Below are 16,635 nucleotides of genomic sequence, written 5' to 3' on the forward strand. Positions count from 1 at the left end.
CGGGGTCTCCGGCCCCCGCCTGTCCCCAAACATTTGTCTGGGGACCTATCGCATCGTCAGGTAAGGTGAGGAGCGCATATGGAGAAACGGAGCGGTCACCACTGCAGGTGGCTCTGCCCCATGCACGCCGCGCCCGTGCGCCTGATGCGGGAGCTCCAGCAACCCCACGGTGATCCTTTGCATGCGGGCGTGGGCGCACACGTGGGCACACAGGCACACGCACCCGCGGGTGGAGTCTCCTCTGGCTCATTCCGGGTCTTTAGTGCCTTTAAAACGAACTCCAGTTTAGGGAATCTCAGCGTCTGTGCCACCGGGGCCAGTCTGCGACCCAGCAGTGGCTGCGCAGGACCGAATCGGCGACCGGGACGTGGCGGCGTCGCGCTCCGAAGGCTGGACCAGAAGGACCAACAGAACCGAGGGGTGAGCGGGTGGTGCTCTTCCTCCCGGTGCGATGGGCCTGCAAATGCCTCCGAGGACCCCGCTGGCCGGTGTGGACGGGATGTGCGGAGCGGGCGGGGAGGTGGGATATTGAAGCTCATGGATATTCAGAGTAAAAGCTGGTTGCGGGATGATTCATAGAGGATGGCTTCATCTTAGTTTTTTTTAACCCAACAAAGCACCTGGAAGGTACTTGCACGTGGTCCAGGAAGAGCCGCGTCAAGCCAAGAACAATGGGTGTTAATATGACACGGCGCTGACATCACGCCAGGCACCGTTCCAGACGTTTTCCGTATATTAACGAGCCTGCCACGCTCACAACCATCCTACGCGGCAGATGCCGTCCCGGCCCTCATGTGGCAGAGGGGGAAGGAAAGCGCAGAGAGCTGAAGTCACTGGCCCAGGCTCACAGGGCACTTGCGGGAGAGTGAGGACGCAGAGCCAGGCCCTGGGCGCCACACTCCACGCGGACGACCCTCCCCTCCGCCTCCTGTGCCCACCAGGCGCTGCTTGCCTGGGAAGAGGCCGAGGCCGGCAACCCAGGGAGCTTCAGACTCACTTCCTACCCCTCAGCCGATGGATCCCAAGCCCCTGTTAGGTGTGAGTGTGCAGCACGCGTATCCACACGGATTATGTAAGTGCGTGCTGAGCGCCACTCAGTGATGTCTGAGTCCGTGTTTTGATTTTTTTTGCGGGGGGGGGGGGTGCGGGCACGAACCAGGTGGGAGAGGCAGAGGGAGTATCTCAAGCAGACTCCCTGCTGAGCTCAGAGCCCCACGTGGGCTTGATCCCACGACCCCTGAGGTCAAGACCTGAGCCCAAGCCAAGAGTCGGTTGCTTAACGGGTTGAGCCACCCACACACCCCATTATCTGTTCCTTTTTATTTATTTATTTTTGAAGATTTCATTTATTTATTCATTCATGAAAGACACACGGCGGTGGGGGGGGCAGAGACACAGGCAGAGGGAGAAGCAGGCTCCATGCAGGGAGCCTGATGCAGGACTTGATCCCGGGACTCCAGGATCACGCCCTGGGCCAAAGGCAGACGCTCAACCACTGAGCCCCCCAGGCGTCCCCCCGTGTTTTGATTTTATGGTTTGATCGGTTGCCCAAGAGGCACTGTCCGGGTGCTGCAGACGCCCAAGGGAGACTTGACGGTGTGGACCCCGAGGACAGGCCAGGCGGCACACGGGGTGTTCTCCGCAGGTCTCACTGTGTCAAGTGGGAGGGAGGGGGTCCCGCGCCCGTGACCGGGTGGGCCTGCCGACCGCACTACACCACACTCGGTAGTGCTTGCTGTCACCTGAACACCACGCGTGGCTTTTTACTTTATCTTTTAATTTTTCTATCTATCTATCATCTATCTATCTATCTATCTATTTACTTACTTACTTATATTTACTTACTTAATTTATTTTTGGCTTTTTGCTTTATCTTTTAGTTTTTCTCTATATTTATTTATTTACTCTCTTTCTTCTTTCTTTCTTTCTTTCTTCTTTCTTTCTTTTTGGCTTTTTACTTTATTTATTTATTTTTAATTTATTTTTTTATTGGAGTTCAATTTGCCAACATACAGCATAACACCCAGTGCTCATCCACCAAGTGCCCCCCTCAGTGCCCGTCACCCAGTCTACCCCCACCCCCCGCCCTCCTCCCCTTCCCCTACCCCTTGTTCCTTTCCCAGAGTTAGGAGTCGCTCATGTTCTGTACCCTCACTGATATTTTCACTCATTTTCTCTCGTTTCCCCTTTATTCCCTTTCACTATTTTTATATTCCCCAAATGAATGAGACCCTATAAGGTTTGTCCTTCTCTGATTGACTTACTTCACTCAGCTTAGAGCAGAACAAATTAGTCACGCTCGATTCCTGTTACTGATGTAGATGTTGTTGTCTTTCGATGTTTTTTATCCAAATTCACCTAAGCTTTGTGGGTGTATTTACACATGGTTGGTGAATTTGCCTTGTTTTCAGTTGCACAGAAGCTGAGTTTCTACAGGAACCGATGACAAGGGTAGAAACGTCCCAGGTGCATCCCCAGCCCCCACGTCCTTCCTGCTTGTCCCGCTGTGGCTGCGTCGGGCGTCTGCAGGGGCTCATCCCCGTTCTCTCCTGCCTGCCCTCTTCCCTCCTGGGGGGCCTGCAAGTCCTCTCCCTCCATCAGATCTTCCTCTGGGACGATCTCTAGAGCCCACTCCCCACGCTGTGTCTGACCTTCAGTAGACCTTAGCTTAGTGTTTTAAAATACATTAAACTGAGGGGGCGCCTGGGGGGCTTGACTGGTTGAGCATCTGCCTTGGGCTCAGGTCATGATCCCAGGGTCCTGGGTCCCTGCTCAGCGGGGAGTCTGCTTCTCCCTCTGCCCCTCCCCCTTCTCGCACTCTGTCTCTTTCTCTCTCTCTCTAATAAATAAAATCTTAAAAAATATAAAAATAAAATACATGAAATCGAGGGGATTGGAAAGACCACTTATGCTAACAAGGTGGTAGCTGGTGTAGGGTGCTGTGCATTTTTTAAAAAAGATTTTATTTATTTATTCATGAGAGAGCAGCAGAGACACAGGCAGAGGGAGAAGCAGGCTCCATGCAGGGAGCCCAATGCCTGACTTGATCCCGGGACCCCAGGATCACACCCTGGGCCGAAGGCAGATGCTCAACCGCAGAGGCACCCAGGTTTCCAATTTAAGAGGACATGCCAAATTCAACAGAAAAGAAAAATCTGAAGATGGCATTTCAGCCACCATCAGACGTGAAGATGACGGCATCTACCCGTCCATGTGTCACACGCCTTGACCTTTGGGGTGCTGGTGAGTGGGGAGATCCTAACCTGGCACAGCGGGCTGGCAACCTATTCCTGAGAGGTCCAGCGCCTACGCCAAGGCCGTCATCGGCTCCTGGCTTCTGGGCCTCGGCACGCCGCCTCATCCCCGGCCACTGTGGGGCTCGGCCGTTGTGTGCGGGCATGATGCTCCCTGCAAGTGTGTTTTCCCAACAATGGAATGAAGGGTTTGCAGACCGTGACCTGGTGCGACACCCGCGAGACCTGGACTGGCTGCCCTCGCCCCCGCGGATGATGCCCCGGGGTGGGAGTGGGCGTTTGTGCCCACTGGCAGTGACCAGCCTCCCTCCCACCGGTCGAGCCACCCCCCAGGCGTGTCGCTGATGAGTCCTCTGCACTGACCGGAGGGAAGGCTGACCCAACCCGCTTCATCACCAGGTCGGCGGGGAAACGTCTGGCTGCACAGAGGGGATGATTTGCCTCCAAACGCAGAGCCCGGTGCTGGGGACATAATGGGAATTTGTGACACTCGATGGAGAACTTGAGGCCCATAAACCCTTAGACAGTATGTAGTCGCTCATCTGTGACAGACATAATAGGGATAATCGTCACCTAATAAGTAATCCAGGGCTAATTAAATGTTACTAATACACGTTGCAAAGATTCTTTCTTCCCCTCTCCTACTCCTCCCGAGTGCCCTGCGTGAACGGGTGCACGAGAAGCTAGCTCCTGCGTGGGGAAAATGAGGAAAATAATGAAAAAGGAAAAAAAAAAGTCCGCCGCAATGGAGGTGAGAATGCTCGGTCCCTCACTCCCCAGAATCCCTTCCGTACACGCGCAGGCAGGCTTGCTCGCTGGGCTGGGCGGCGGTGGGGCACAGTGGCCCCGACGTCTTGCACACTTACAGCCGGTGTGGCCAAGGCATCATGTGACCATATAAACCACAGCTGGAGGCCAGGAGCCTGGCTTGGTAGACCAGTCGGCCGCTGGCGGTGAGCGAGCCAACCGATGGAGGGCAGGGGGCGAGCCTCCCGGGGCCCGGGCCGTCGTCCAAAGAAGGGGCAGCGAGAGCCCCCCACACGATGCTCTCGGGGGACGGGACGCCAGCTGCGGAGGGACGTCCCCACGGGGTTCCGCCACTTGTCCTGACGCCAGAGCTTTGGCGTTGATTGTCTCCTACACGCGGTGTCCTCCTGCCCTGGCCTTACGTGCCTCGTTCCACTCCTTCCCTGTCTCAACTGCTGTGTGTTTTTTTTTTTTTTAAAGACAGAATGAGGACTCTTATATTTGCATTTTTATTATTTTTTAAAGATTTTATTTATTTATTCATGAGACACAGAAAGAAGCAGAAACACAAGCAGAGGGAGAAGCAGACTCCCTGCAGGGACCCTGATGCGGGACTCGATCCTGGGACCCCGGGGTCACCCCCTGAGTCGAAGGCAGACGCTCAATGGCTGAGCCACCCCGGCGTCCCATTTTTGCATTTTTAAAGCAATGTCTTGAAAGCCCGCACTCATCTACAGTCGCCTCTTCTCTTCTTGACCGTGCCGAGATAGGTAGGATCAGCACTGTGGTCCCGTCTCATAGATGGGGAGCCCTGAGCCTGAAGAGATACTGGGCTGTGGCAAAAGTCAGCCAGTTAGAGGCAGAGCCAGGGCTCAAACACCACCCTCCAGCACGTAGCCCACAGCCCTGGAAGCCAGGCAGCATCAGAGGCACCACCAGTGGAGGAGGCCATACCACCGTGTACGCAGTGCGCAGCCTGTGCAACCGTATGCAGCCCCCTGATTCGGCTGCTATGGACTTGAGCTGGGGTCAGACCGAGCCGCACCTCATTGGCCTGCTGCCTGCTACCCTCCATCCGACTACCCTCTTTTCCTTTGTAAGGTTTCTGCTCCTCAAAACCTGCTTGCAGTGGTTTTGGGGCTTGTTATATGGCTTTGGCTCTCACCGCACCTCGTTACCTGCACCCAGCCTGCTCGCTGGCAGTCCCCGCCTCTGCCCCCCAACATTTTCCTACTTTCATTCCTGACAAAGAGCTGGCCCAGTTCTTCTTTTGGGTCAGAAGTCACCTGCCCGTCTACGGGTGGTGGCATCTTGGGTAATCGTCCCTGACCCAGTGAACAGCGTCCAGGACTCGGGGTGGGACCGCCTGGTACAGAAGAGGGGGCATGCGCTTCCTGGGGGCTGAGATAGGGAGGCCCCACACCCTTCCTAGTGATCAGCCTGGACTGTTGCCTGTGGGGGACGGGGGAGCAGAGCCTCCTGTTGCCGGAAGTTGGCCCCGGGACTCCTTCCAAGGCTGAGGTCTGAAACCCTGAAGCCCGAACTATACCCCTTAGAAACACACAAAGGGGACAAGTCACCGTGTAGCTCATTTGCTGGAGTCTTCCCAGTGGAGCCGTCTACACTGCTGTTGGCCGGCGGCTGCAGGCAAGAGCTTTTCCGGCCCTAGCTGACGGCCACGTGGCCCTCACGGTTCTGCTGAGAGGCTCTGCCCAGATCAACTGGGGTGTGTCCCCGTGGGCCCGAGGGGGGTGGGTGCGCCCGACGGGCAAGCAGGTCACCTTGACAGAGGCGATGGAGGAAGGGGCTCTATGGATGTGGGGTCCGAAGGCCCGCGCTGTGACGCTGGCAAACCAGGGGACCCTCCGGGCTGCGCTTTCAGCTGTCAAATGGGGCCGGTGACTCCGCTGCTGGGGCGACTTGGAAGGCGGAGCGGGTAGGTGCTTGTGAAAGCGGGGTGTGCGCAGATGCCCAGCCCAGGTGAGCGCGCGGGGTCACGGCCCGGGGTGCACCTGCCTGGGGGTGACCCTCTCCCGGAGTGACCTCCCCCCGCCTGGCCTGGGTCACTCCGGGTTTCTCCCAGGTGTGGCTTGGCCTCTCCGTCCTGTAGGGCAAACAGGGGTCTTCTGGGGGGAAGCCGGGGCGCTCGTCCGCCCTCCGCTCTCGGCCTTTACCTCCATTCTCAGGGGTCACGGCCCATGGCCAGTCACTGTCATCCTTCCCCTTAATTTTGTTCCTTTCCTGAGCCCTGCACCGAAGAAAGGGAGCCCCGCAGAGCTCCCACCCCTTCCTATGTACAGGAGCCCGTTTTATGACTATGTTTTAAAAACTATTGGCGCAGGGTACGATAACACAGATGTGTCTGCCTCACAAGAGAACCGTGAATTTGCACTTCTCTCTTCTCGGTGACAGCTCCATTACCCCATAGATAGTCTCTTCTTTGGCCCTGGGGGGAAAAAAAAGCAGGGGGGAGATGGTGTTTCTCTGGCCATTGTCCCTTGCGGAGGGGAGACGGGGTCAATAGTGCTGGCACCCGCTGTCCCTGGCGGGTTCCCCACTCCGGGTCCCGGGACCTGCCCTGCGCGCAGCCCCCTGGCGATGGAGGAGCCCGAGTCCGCACCCCCCCGAGCAGCGCTAAAGCCATCACGGGAGAGATACCTGTTTTCCTGCGGGCTTCGTGCGGGCATGTCCCTGCGTGGCGGCGACCGGGCAGCGGGAGGCTTCGTGGGCTGCCTTACTACACCCTCACCGGCCTGACCTCAGCTGACAACTGCATGGGGAGCAGTCATGGGGCCCAGAGCTCCAGCAGCCTCTGGGGCAGGAGGTTGAGGCCCGGTGGGAGGTGGAAGCCCGGCAGGTGGCGGAGGCCGGGCAAGAGGAGAGCTGGGAGCCCGAGGCAGGTGGACGCGCCCGTCACGGCCCGGCCCGTCTCGGGCTCGCAGGCAGAGCGCCTCCTGCTCAGGAGTGTGTCACGCTGTCATGCTGCCTCTTGCCTGCGTGTAAAGTGCTAAGGTGTGAGTTTAATTAGCATAGAACAAAATTTCCGACTCTCTAATAATAACACCTTGAATTTTTATGTTACCTGCTCTCCCAGGAGCTCAAAGCATGAGAAAGAAAATGCACCTCTTCATTTTGTCTCGTGGTGCTCCAGACACGGAGATCATATCCCCATTCCACAGAAGGGGAAGCCGAGGTGACGGGGTGGGTGGGGGCGGGGAGGGCTGCTCATGGCTCCTAGCCTAGTGGGCTTCCTTCGGTTCCGTGCAGAATGCGTGAGCTTACGTCGCTGGAAGAGGAGAGCACGGGACACAGCTAGGGCTGGGGTGCAAGTGCCTTCAGACAGGGGGGTGACCTCGTGGATGCAGAGGGCAGGCGCAGCAGTGTGCAGCAACAGAGCCTGCACAATCCGGAGCGGCCACCACCCAGGAGGGACTCCTGCCCCAGCTCCAGAGAAGCGTTGGTGTGTGAGCGTGCAAGCCCTGCAATGCCAGCTCTTCCCATATTTACATATACGTTGACCAAAGAGAGACAGAAAGAGAGAGAGAGAGAGAGAAGAAAAAAATCCCCACCTCTCTGTACCTAAAAAAGAAAAAAAGAGAGAGAGAAGAAAGAAATCCCTACTGCTCTGTACCTATAAAAGAAAAAGAGAGACAGACAGACAGAGAGAGAGAAGAAAAAATCCTACTCCTCTTTACCTAAAAAAGAGAAAAGGAGAGAACAAAAAAATTTCCACCTCTCTGTACGTAAAAGAAAGACAGAGAGAGGGAGGGAGGGAGAGAGAGAGAGAGAGAGAGAGAGAGAAAGAGAAAGAAAGAAAGAAGAAAGAAAGAAAGAAAGAAAGAAAGAAAGAAAGAAAGAAAGAAAGAAAGAAAGAAGAAAGAAAGAAAGAAAGAAAGAAAGAAAGAAAGAAAGAAAGAAAGAAATCCCCACCCCTCTGTACCTAAAAAAGAAAAAAGAGAGAAGAAAAAATCCCTATGGCTCCGTACCTATAAAAGAGAAAAAGGGAGAACAAAAAAATCTCCATCCCTCTGTACCTAAACAAACAAACAAGAAAAACCCAAACAAATAAACAAAAAAAATGGAGGGAGAGAGAGAGAGAAGAAAAAATCCCCACCCCTCAGTACCTAAAAAAAGAAAACAAAGAGAGAGAAGAAAAAATCCTTACCACTCTGTACCTAAAAAAGAAAAAAAGAGATAGAAAAGGAAAAAATCCCTACCGCTCTGTACCTATAAAAGAGAAAAAGAGAGAGAGAAGAAAAAATCTCCATCTCTCTGAACCTAAACAAACAAACAAAAAAACACCAAACAAACAAACAAACAAAAAGGAGGGAGAGAGAGAAGAAAAAATCCCTACTGCTCTGTACCTAAAAAAGAAAGAGAGAGAGAGAGAGAGAGAGAGAGAGAAACCCCCCACCCCCTTGCCTACCGAGCATCCCACTAGGCGCAGCTCCCGGCCTGCAGCCCGTGACCTCGGGTGGCCGCAGTGCGTGGGAAGCCCAGCGCCCTGGCTTGTACACGGCGGACGCGGGTGGGTCGGGAGACACGCGGAGTCGTGGGACAGGTGGAGGCCACGCTCTCACTTTATGACGTGACGGGTCCCTGCATCACGGGCATGGCAGCGACAAGGGAGAGGGAGGGGCCGAGGAAGCGGAAGGACCAGCACCCAGGCCTGCGGCCCGTTGCAGGAGGCGCGGGCCCAAGGTGTAGCTGGAGGCCCAGGGCCAAGAGCGCCGCGGCGCCTTTGTGGAGACAGCTGAGAGCTGAGAGCACAGCGCTCGCTTCCCTTTTTTGTATTTTGTGTGTTTCTCTCTCTTTTTTTTTTAAATTTTGTGTATTTACTCATGAGACACAGAGAGAGGTGCAGAGTCACAGGCAGAGGGAGAAGCAGGCTCCATGCGGGGAGCCCGACGCGGGACTCGATCCCGGGCCCTGGCCCTGGGCCGAAGGCGGACACTCAGCCACTGAGCCATCCGGGGCTCGCTTTGGACGGGGGACCTGGGAGAGAGGAGGAGGAGGGTTCGGGCGTGATGTCCCCAGGCCAAGACTGCACAGGCAGGGCGGGTGTGTGTGTGTGTGTGTGTGTGTGTGTGTCCCGTGGCCGGCCTGCTCTCCGGATTCAGCACAAGCATCATAGCAACTGTGAGAACAGTTCGGTCTCCAGTGTGAGGTCGCCGACCTTTGGCCTGGCCAGCTGATGGCATGGATATAAATAAATGGCCACCGCCTCTCTTCTGTTGAAGAAAAAAAAAAAACTTCCCAAATAATATTATTAATATTAATATATTCCCATATAATAGCCATCCCTTAAAAGTGATTAATTTTGTCAAATAAAAATTTCATCAAAAAGTTACTCCTTAGGGGCGCCTGGGGGTGCTCAGTGGTTAAGCGTCTGCCTTCGGCTCAGGTCATGGTCCCGGGGTCCTGGGGTCGAGCCCCGTATAGCAGGTCCCTGCTCAGCGGAAAGTCTGCTTCTCCCTCTGCCTCTTCCCCTGCTCGTGCTCCCCTCCCCCCTTTCTCTCTCAAATAAATAAATAAAATCTTTTTTAAGAAAGTTCCTCCTTCGCCTTTATTTTTCTTTCATTGTTTGCTCCCTGGATGGGCCCTAGTCCACGGACTGCTGTTTGAGGACTGACCGCTGCTCAGACCCCAGAGGCAGGGAGCAGGGGTGGGGTGGGGGGGTTACACGGCGGCACCAAGCACCAAGCAGGCGGTGCTTCCGTGAGCGTGGAGGGACCCGGGGCGCTGAGACACGCCGCCAAGCGGGGTGGGACGCAGAGGCTGGGCCCTGAGACTTGGGGGATGTCGGGGGTCAAAGGCGTGAGGGAAGAGGGCAGGACACCAAGGAGCGGCAGGGGCGGGGTGGGGAGGGCACGGCCGCAGAGAGGGGGCCCCGGAGACCAGAGCCCGAGTGCTGGATGCGCATCCTGGACGCGGGCCCCCATCCTTTCCATGTCAGGGGCAGGAGCCCAAGGTCCCCCGTCCCTCCCGGGGGTAAAGGCTGATGCTCCAGGTAGAACGACCGTCACCCCTCCCTGGACACAGGCAGCAGGCAGCCAAGCGGAGCCAGGTGGCCGTGGGGACGACGCGGGCCCCCAGCGGCTCCGGGACCTCGCGCATCCACAACCCGAGCAGCCTGCCGAGTGGGTCCCCTCCAGGGCCCTGGGTCTCTGCCTTGAACCCCGGCTCTGACGTCGACGAAGTTTCTCCAGGCGCATGGGCCAGTCTTGCACGGGGATGAGGAGGGACGGCGAGGGACACGTGCCCTTCTCTCACGCACAGCACCTGCTTCCCGGGGATCGCGCGTTCCTGCATCTGGAACGTGGGTCTCTCTGGAAGTCCCGCTCCCAGGCTCCCATGAGCCCCCTGGCTGCAGTTCCACTTGGACCCGGGCTTGCCATTAAATGCGATGAGGAGCTCGGGCCATTTATCACAGTGACTCCAGTGCCTGAATCGGGGAGGAAATGGTCAGTGCTCCAAATCGGAGCTGCGTCTCCCTGCCAGGAAGCGAGCCCGGCTCGCCCTGCTGGATTTCTGGGCCGAGTCCCCATCCGTTTGTAAAACTGAATGCGGCTCATTTAGCTTCTCTTTTGGATCTTAGCCACGAGGGGGTTGAATTTTGCTGGTGTGCACACTCCTTCGCTCATCTCATTAAGTGTTTGCTAAACTCTTCCGACGTCCCGGGCCCCGTTGTAGGCCCCGTTGTAGGAGAGAGAGAGAGATCGGATGACATCCGTGCCTCATGCTGTAGGGCAGAGGACAAACATGCACCGAAGATGAAGTCATTTCGGAAAGGAAAAATAGATGCTTAGAAGAAAATAAAAAGAGGCTCACGTGATAGACAGTGGCTGGGTTTCTTCGGACGGAGGTCACAGAAGGTCCCCTCCAAGGCGATGGCATCTGAGTGGATCTGAATCCACTCAAGGCTGAGAGTCTGGGAGAAGATTCTTCTCAGCAGAGATAACAGCGAGCGCCAAGTCGTTCGGGGAGGGATGAGCTTGACATGTTAGAGGAACGAAAAAGTAGACCGTCGAGGCTGGAAGGAAGTGAGCAGGGAAGGAGCAGCGGACGATGAGTTTGGAAAGAGGCAGAAACAAGATAATGCAGAACCTTCCTGGTGATGGTGAGGATCGGGGATTGTGTCATCACCGTGAAGGAACCCACTGGAAGGTTTTAAGCTACAGGGTGTATCAGGCAGGATGGGGCCCGTTGTGCTGTCGTAACAAACGACCCTAAACTTGTACAGACTTGAAGTCATTTCTCCCTTGGCTACATGGACATCCGAAGTCATGAGAGGCAACTGCTCCTCGCCGTGCTCATTAGAGGCCCAGGCTCACAGACAACCCCCCGTCTGGAACGTAGCTGACCCCGGGTCATGAGGAAGGGCAGACTGCAAATATCTGACGTCGTCTTTTTTTTTTTTTAATAAATTTATTTTTTATTGGTGTTCAATTTGCCAACATATAGAATAACTTCTGAAGGTATCTGCCCTGGGAAGGCCAGCGCGGGGAACTTCCATCACATTCCGGTGACAAAGTAAGTCGCACAAGCTTGTCTTCTCTCAGAAACGTTTGCTGGTGGCCTCGATGATTATCACCCAGGGCACCTGCTGGTAGAGGGAGAGCCCAGGCCCAGCGATAGTCCCCAGTGTCCTCGTAATCATGGACTCCACATTCGGACGGGCACCCAGTTAGAGTCATTTCCCCCCAAACAAGACTAACCTAGCTTTTGTGTTCGATATTTTTAATTTTATTTGTATTTATTTTATTTGTATTTATTTTTTACTTTTTTTTACATTTTTTTAGTTAATAAATTTATTTTTTATTGGTGTCCAACTTGCCAACATATTTTTACATTTTTTTAAATTTAAATTCAATTTGCCAACATATAGTCTAACACCCAGTGCTCATCCCATCGTGTGCCCTCCTCAGTGCCCGTCCCCCAGTCCCCCCGTCCCCCCGCCCTCCTCTCCTTCCACAACTCTTTATTTGTTTCCAGAGTTAGGAGTCTCTCATGGTTTGTCTCCTTCTCTAATTTTTCCCCACTCAGTCCTTTCCCTTATGATCCTTTTCACTCTTTCTTGTGTTCCCCGTATGAGTGAGGCCATAGGATGATTGTCCTTCTCTGATGGTGTTTGATTGCTTAGTGCCGTAGTAGAGGCTGCAGTCGTTGCTCTAACTTTTCCCAAAAAAAGTCGGGATAGGGTTTTGAGAAAAGTAGTTGTCGGGGATCTCGCTCAGTGCAAGGTTTGGATTTGGACGTGACTCTGTTCCCTGCGGTTGAGCACCAGCACGCTGCGCATCCCCACAGTGGCCTGCCCAAGGCGTTGGCCTCTACTGGGTCAGCCTGACAACGGTAAACACCGGGTGACCCTGCTTCCATGGAGAGTCCAGGGATGGGCCAGCTGTTCCCAGAGAGGCCCCAGCTTCTCCCTTACGGTCAGGGTCACTCCTCCAGGGGCACAAGGCTGCAGCCCCTGTGATGTTTACCGTATGCATGTCCCTTCTCCTGGGGGCACCCCTGAGGACAGACACAGCCTGGCTTGGGTGGCCTCTGCATGGGCTCCACCCCTGTCTCTCTGAGGCCCTCTGCAGACCTCTGGGTATGATGGGAGCACCAAGGAATCTCAGCCCTCCACTCCGACTGCTCATTGACTGCACTCCAGAGTGAGTGGCCTTCCATGGGGGGAAGGGCCTGGCTGCCCTGACCCCTCTGTCCTCACACCTTCCCTGAGACCCTCATTCCAGCCCACCCCCAAGCCTCATCCTCATCCGCAGCCTCCCTCCTGGCTGCTCTGACTTGCTTGGACTTGACCCTGGGCTGTGCATATATTAACTTGAGGGTTTTCTCCTTGATGCTCTCCCCTTGCGGCAAGGCCACGCCTCTTGTCTGTTGGACCTAAAGCAACCCTGGCTCCTCTTTCTCTCGCCTTCCTGTGGCCTGCGGTCAATCCTGAGCATTCACCGTGAACTCAAGAAAGCCTCATTGATTTGCATTGTTTTGTGAGGTTGCAAAAAGGTCACGGGGTTGGGTCTACACAGGCGGCGTTGGGTGGGGAGGAACATCACCCTCTGTGAGGCTTCGGGGAGAAAGATGCCCTTGACTCAACGCGGGTGTGGGGACGATGCCTGGGCTCACCTGCCAGATTCGCACCGACCTGCCAGGTGACCCCGAGCTACTCCCTTCCTCAACTCCCCTCCTGAATGAGGCGGGGCTTCCAGACGAGAGCTGTGTTTGCAGAGGGGGGTCATGGAGCCCAGCCGTCTTAACCCTGACACTTGACGCCCCTCTTCCCAAGGGTCAAAGCGCTGCAGACGAGGAGCAGGCCAGGCTGTGTTTCAATAAAACTTTATTTACAAAAACGAATTAGGGGGCAGATGTAGTTTACTGACCCCTGTCTTAGGCTTTTGGATATTCCTGTGAGTCCGCAGGGCCTGTGGAGCGAGGGGCAGGAGGTCAGTCAGGCCTGCCGAGCATGCTGGGGACAGACAGGGAAGCATTACCTCTAGATTCCCATGGTCGTTCCTTGCCAACTCTTCCCGCCAAGCCCAACGTGCCTCCTGACCCCCGAGTGGGGGTACCTGCCCGATGCCCCCTGGGAGTGGAGGACGCGTTCCCCCAGCAACAGGTGGAGGCCCTGGCCCACGGCCTCGGCAGGCTCCCTTCCATGATTCCCTCGGCCCTTCCTAGGTGGGGGCATCCAGCCTTGGTCTGGGGGGCAGGCCTGGCCCTCTGGCCCCCGAACAGGATGCCCCGGAGGGCCCTCGTGTGTTCGGAGCCCCCCGGAGGTGAGCGGGTGTCTTCTTCCAGGAGGGCTTGGCGGCCCAGCCTCCTCCTTGCCACACACAGGGGCCCGACAGTGCTCCACGTCCAGCGTCCCAGGGACCCCAAGCTGCGCGCCCTCCAGCCACCCACAAGGGGTGGAGACACCGGGGAGGGAAGGGGCGCCAGACACGGCTGCCCTATCCGGTCTCCCTACCTTCAACCCTGGCGTCCCGGACTGAGTCGGGCCAGTGCTGCCTGAGTGGGCTGTGTTCCTTGGTGACCAAGGTACGAGTCCCCCCCTCCTGGGAGCCAACAAGAGATGGACTACATAGCCTTACTCTTACCAGGCACGCGGCATTTTGAGCAAAGGCTTGGGGTCATCTTATCCACCTGTTCACATCTGATCTTCTAGCACGAGGATGCTAGAAGCATCCTCTAATACGGAGCACAAGGTCTGAGCTAACACGGGAGACACGATGCTGGCAGGACAAGGCCCCGGCCTTCCTGGGCCAGTGGTCCCCGGTCCTAAGGACCAGCGAGGACAAGGCTGGGGTGCTGGCTCTTCCTTCAGAGCCTTTGTCCCCCCCTTCGCTCTCACTCCCTGAGCCTCTGGGAGAGTATCTTTGGTTTCTTCTTGCCTTCCTGGTCCTAAAGATGCTGGGAGGCCTTGTCCACTTGTCACGAGTATTTCCTGAGGAGCTCCTTCTTGGGTCAGGCACCGGGGGAGCCCAAAGCCTTCCTGGAGGAGGTGGCATCCGGCCTGGCCTGGAAGGTACAGGTTTACTTTCTGTGAGCTGCCAAAAGCCTCCTCAGCTCCTCTGAGTGCCGAAAACCAAGGCCTGCTGGTTGTGGGGGGGGTTGGCCCTCCAGGCAAGGTGCTGGTCCTTCAGCCTTGGCCATTCGCGGGACACCTGCCTGGGCTTCCCCTGGTCCACAATCCAGAAACAAGTGAGCGACGGGGGCCCGGAGAAGAATGGCTGTGTGGCACCTGCTAAGATTAGAGAGCCACAGGGTTGGGGTGTCCCGGAGGAGAGGTCTCTGCTCCCCTGGTGGGCAGCCCGGAAAGCCTAGTCTTGGGACTCTGGCACCAGGCGCGCTTCCCCCTTGGCCTCCTGAGGCCCCCAGCTCCTGAGCCGGGCCTTCCCCCACACTCAGACCTCAGCGTGGCCATGCGAGGGTCACACCGCTCACAGGTTGCAAACCCACCCTCCCTCCCTCAGTGTCTCAACTGGAAACGAGAGCCTTGTTCTAGAAAAGCTTCCTCAAAAAGTTTCCCCCCCCCTTTTCATTTGTGTTCTGCTTTTTTTTTTTTTTTTTTAGTTTTTATTTTTTTTTATTTTTATTTATTTATGATAGTCACACACAGAGAGAGAGAGAGAGAGAGGCAGAGACACAGGCAGAGGGAGAAGCAGGCTCCATGCACCGGGAGCCCGACATGGGATTCGATCCCGGGTCTCCAGGATCGCGCCCTGGGCCAAAGGCAGGCGCCAAACCGCTGCGCCACCCAGGGATCCCATGTGTTCTGCTTTAATAAACTGTGCACAGCAAATATCTAGTGTGCATCTACCCTGCGCGTGTGAGGCAAGGTGCTTCATTCATAGTCCTGGCCCAGTGGGGCTCACGTCCATTCATTCTCTCAACGGACACACTCCAGCCCCCGTCTAGCCACTGGGGATACAGCGATGAGCAGAGTGTGCGGGCCCCTACCCTCCCATGCTGGTGCGGAAGACAGAGGCTCAGTAAACAAAGAAGTGAGATCCCCTTGTGCCCCCGCCGCTCCCCGAGAGTCGCGGCAGAGGCTAACGAGGACCCCACCTTTATGCCCTCAACCAGGCCAGATGCTTTCATTGGACTTCACATGCTCTCAAATGTAATAGGAAAGCAATTGCTTGTTTTTAATTATAAAGGGATAATTTATCCCGAATACGCCTTTTCGAAGAATGCTGCCCTTCCCCACAGTCACTCATGTGCCCCAACCTCCATTTGACACTCATTAGGGTAAATGTGCCAAGGAAGAAATGTGCTGTTCTCTCAAAGGGGAAACTGAGGCTGCAGGCGGGGACCTGCCCTCTCCTGACCTCCAGCTGGACTTGCTGCCGACGCGCCTCACTGGGCGGCTTGAGGAGGGCCGCGCTGGTCTGGTGCCCTGCCTGGGCCTGGGGAGCGCGGGAAGGGCGGGCCCTGGTGGGGTGAATCTGCAAGGATTTGGTGGATCCTGCAAAGTGGGTGGCCTGGGTCAGGTCGGCCCAGCTAATTGAGCATTTTTTGTCTTGTTTGGCTTTTGTGTGCTTTTGTTTATTTTTGCCTTAACAGCACAGACTGACTTTTGATGTTGCCCAATGGCTGACTTTCTTTCTCCTTACCAGTCTCAGTTCACTCTGCTCTGGTCTGGAAATCATTTCTTTGGCTTTTCCCTCCATGGACTCCCAAGTTTCAGCAACAGCTGAATTGCAAAGAACCCTAACTGAGAGGTCTTCTCCAGAACACCAGGGCGGGGGCGTGTGCGAGGGGTGTAGCCCAGGGGCTCAGCCCTGCTGAGTCTGTGCAGGGCCAAACATCTGCTTAGAGATGGAAACCACCAGCTGGTTAGCTTCATGTAGAGAGAAATAACCCTAGGTACTCACGAGGTTTTATTTGGGAGTACAGAGAGCCTTCCATTTACCCAGCTGTTTTATAAAATTTGATAAAAGCAGAAAGATGTTCAGCTAATAAATTGAATTCCAAACTCTGGAGCTCAGTGTGTAGACTGACTTTCAGGAAGTAGAAAGGTCCACGCAGGTGTGTCACCATAGACAGTGAATGCTAAGACACCTGACCGACGTGCCTAGAGAACCTGCCAGTACAAGGGCGTTGTGCTTGGTGCCTGGCTCCG

General features: G+C 55.7%; 1 long non-coding RNA gene across 1 annotated transcript; it reads left to right on the top strand.

Moving 5' to 3' along the window:
• Positions 1-698: 698 nt before the first annotated feature.
• Positions 699-3,870, top strand: LOC112643903 (uncharacterized). Its single transcript, XR_004810969.2, has 3 exons — positions 699-1,072; positions 2,982-3,243; positions 3,654-3,870. It is a non-coding gene; the product is annotated as an uncharacterized LOC112643903 (long non-coding RNA).
• Positions 3,871-16,635: the final 12,765 nt, after the last annotated feature.

The sequence above is a fragment of the Canis lupus genome, chromosome 1 (assembly GCF_003254725.2).
Source record: "Canis lupus dingo isolate Sandy chromosome 1, ASM325472v2, whole genome shotgun sequence".
NCBI classification, from domain to species: Eukaryota; Metazoa; Chordata; class Mammalia; order Carnivora; family Canidae; genus Canis; species Canis lupus.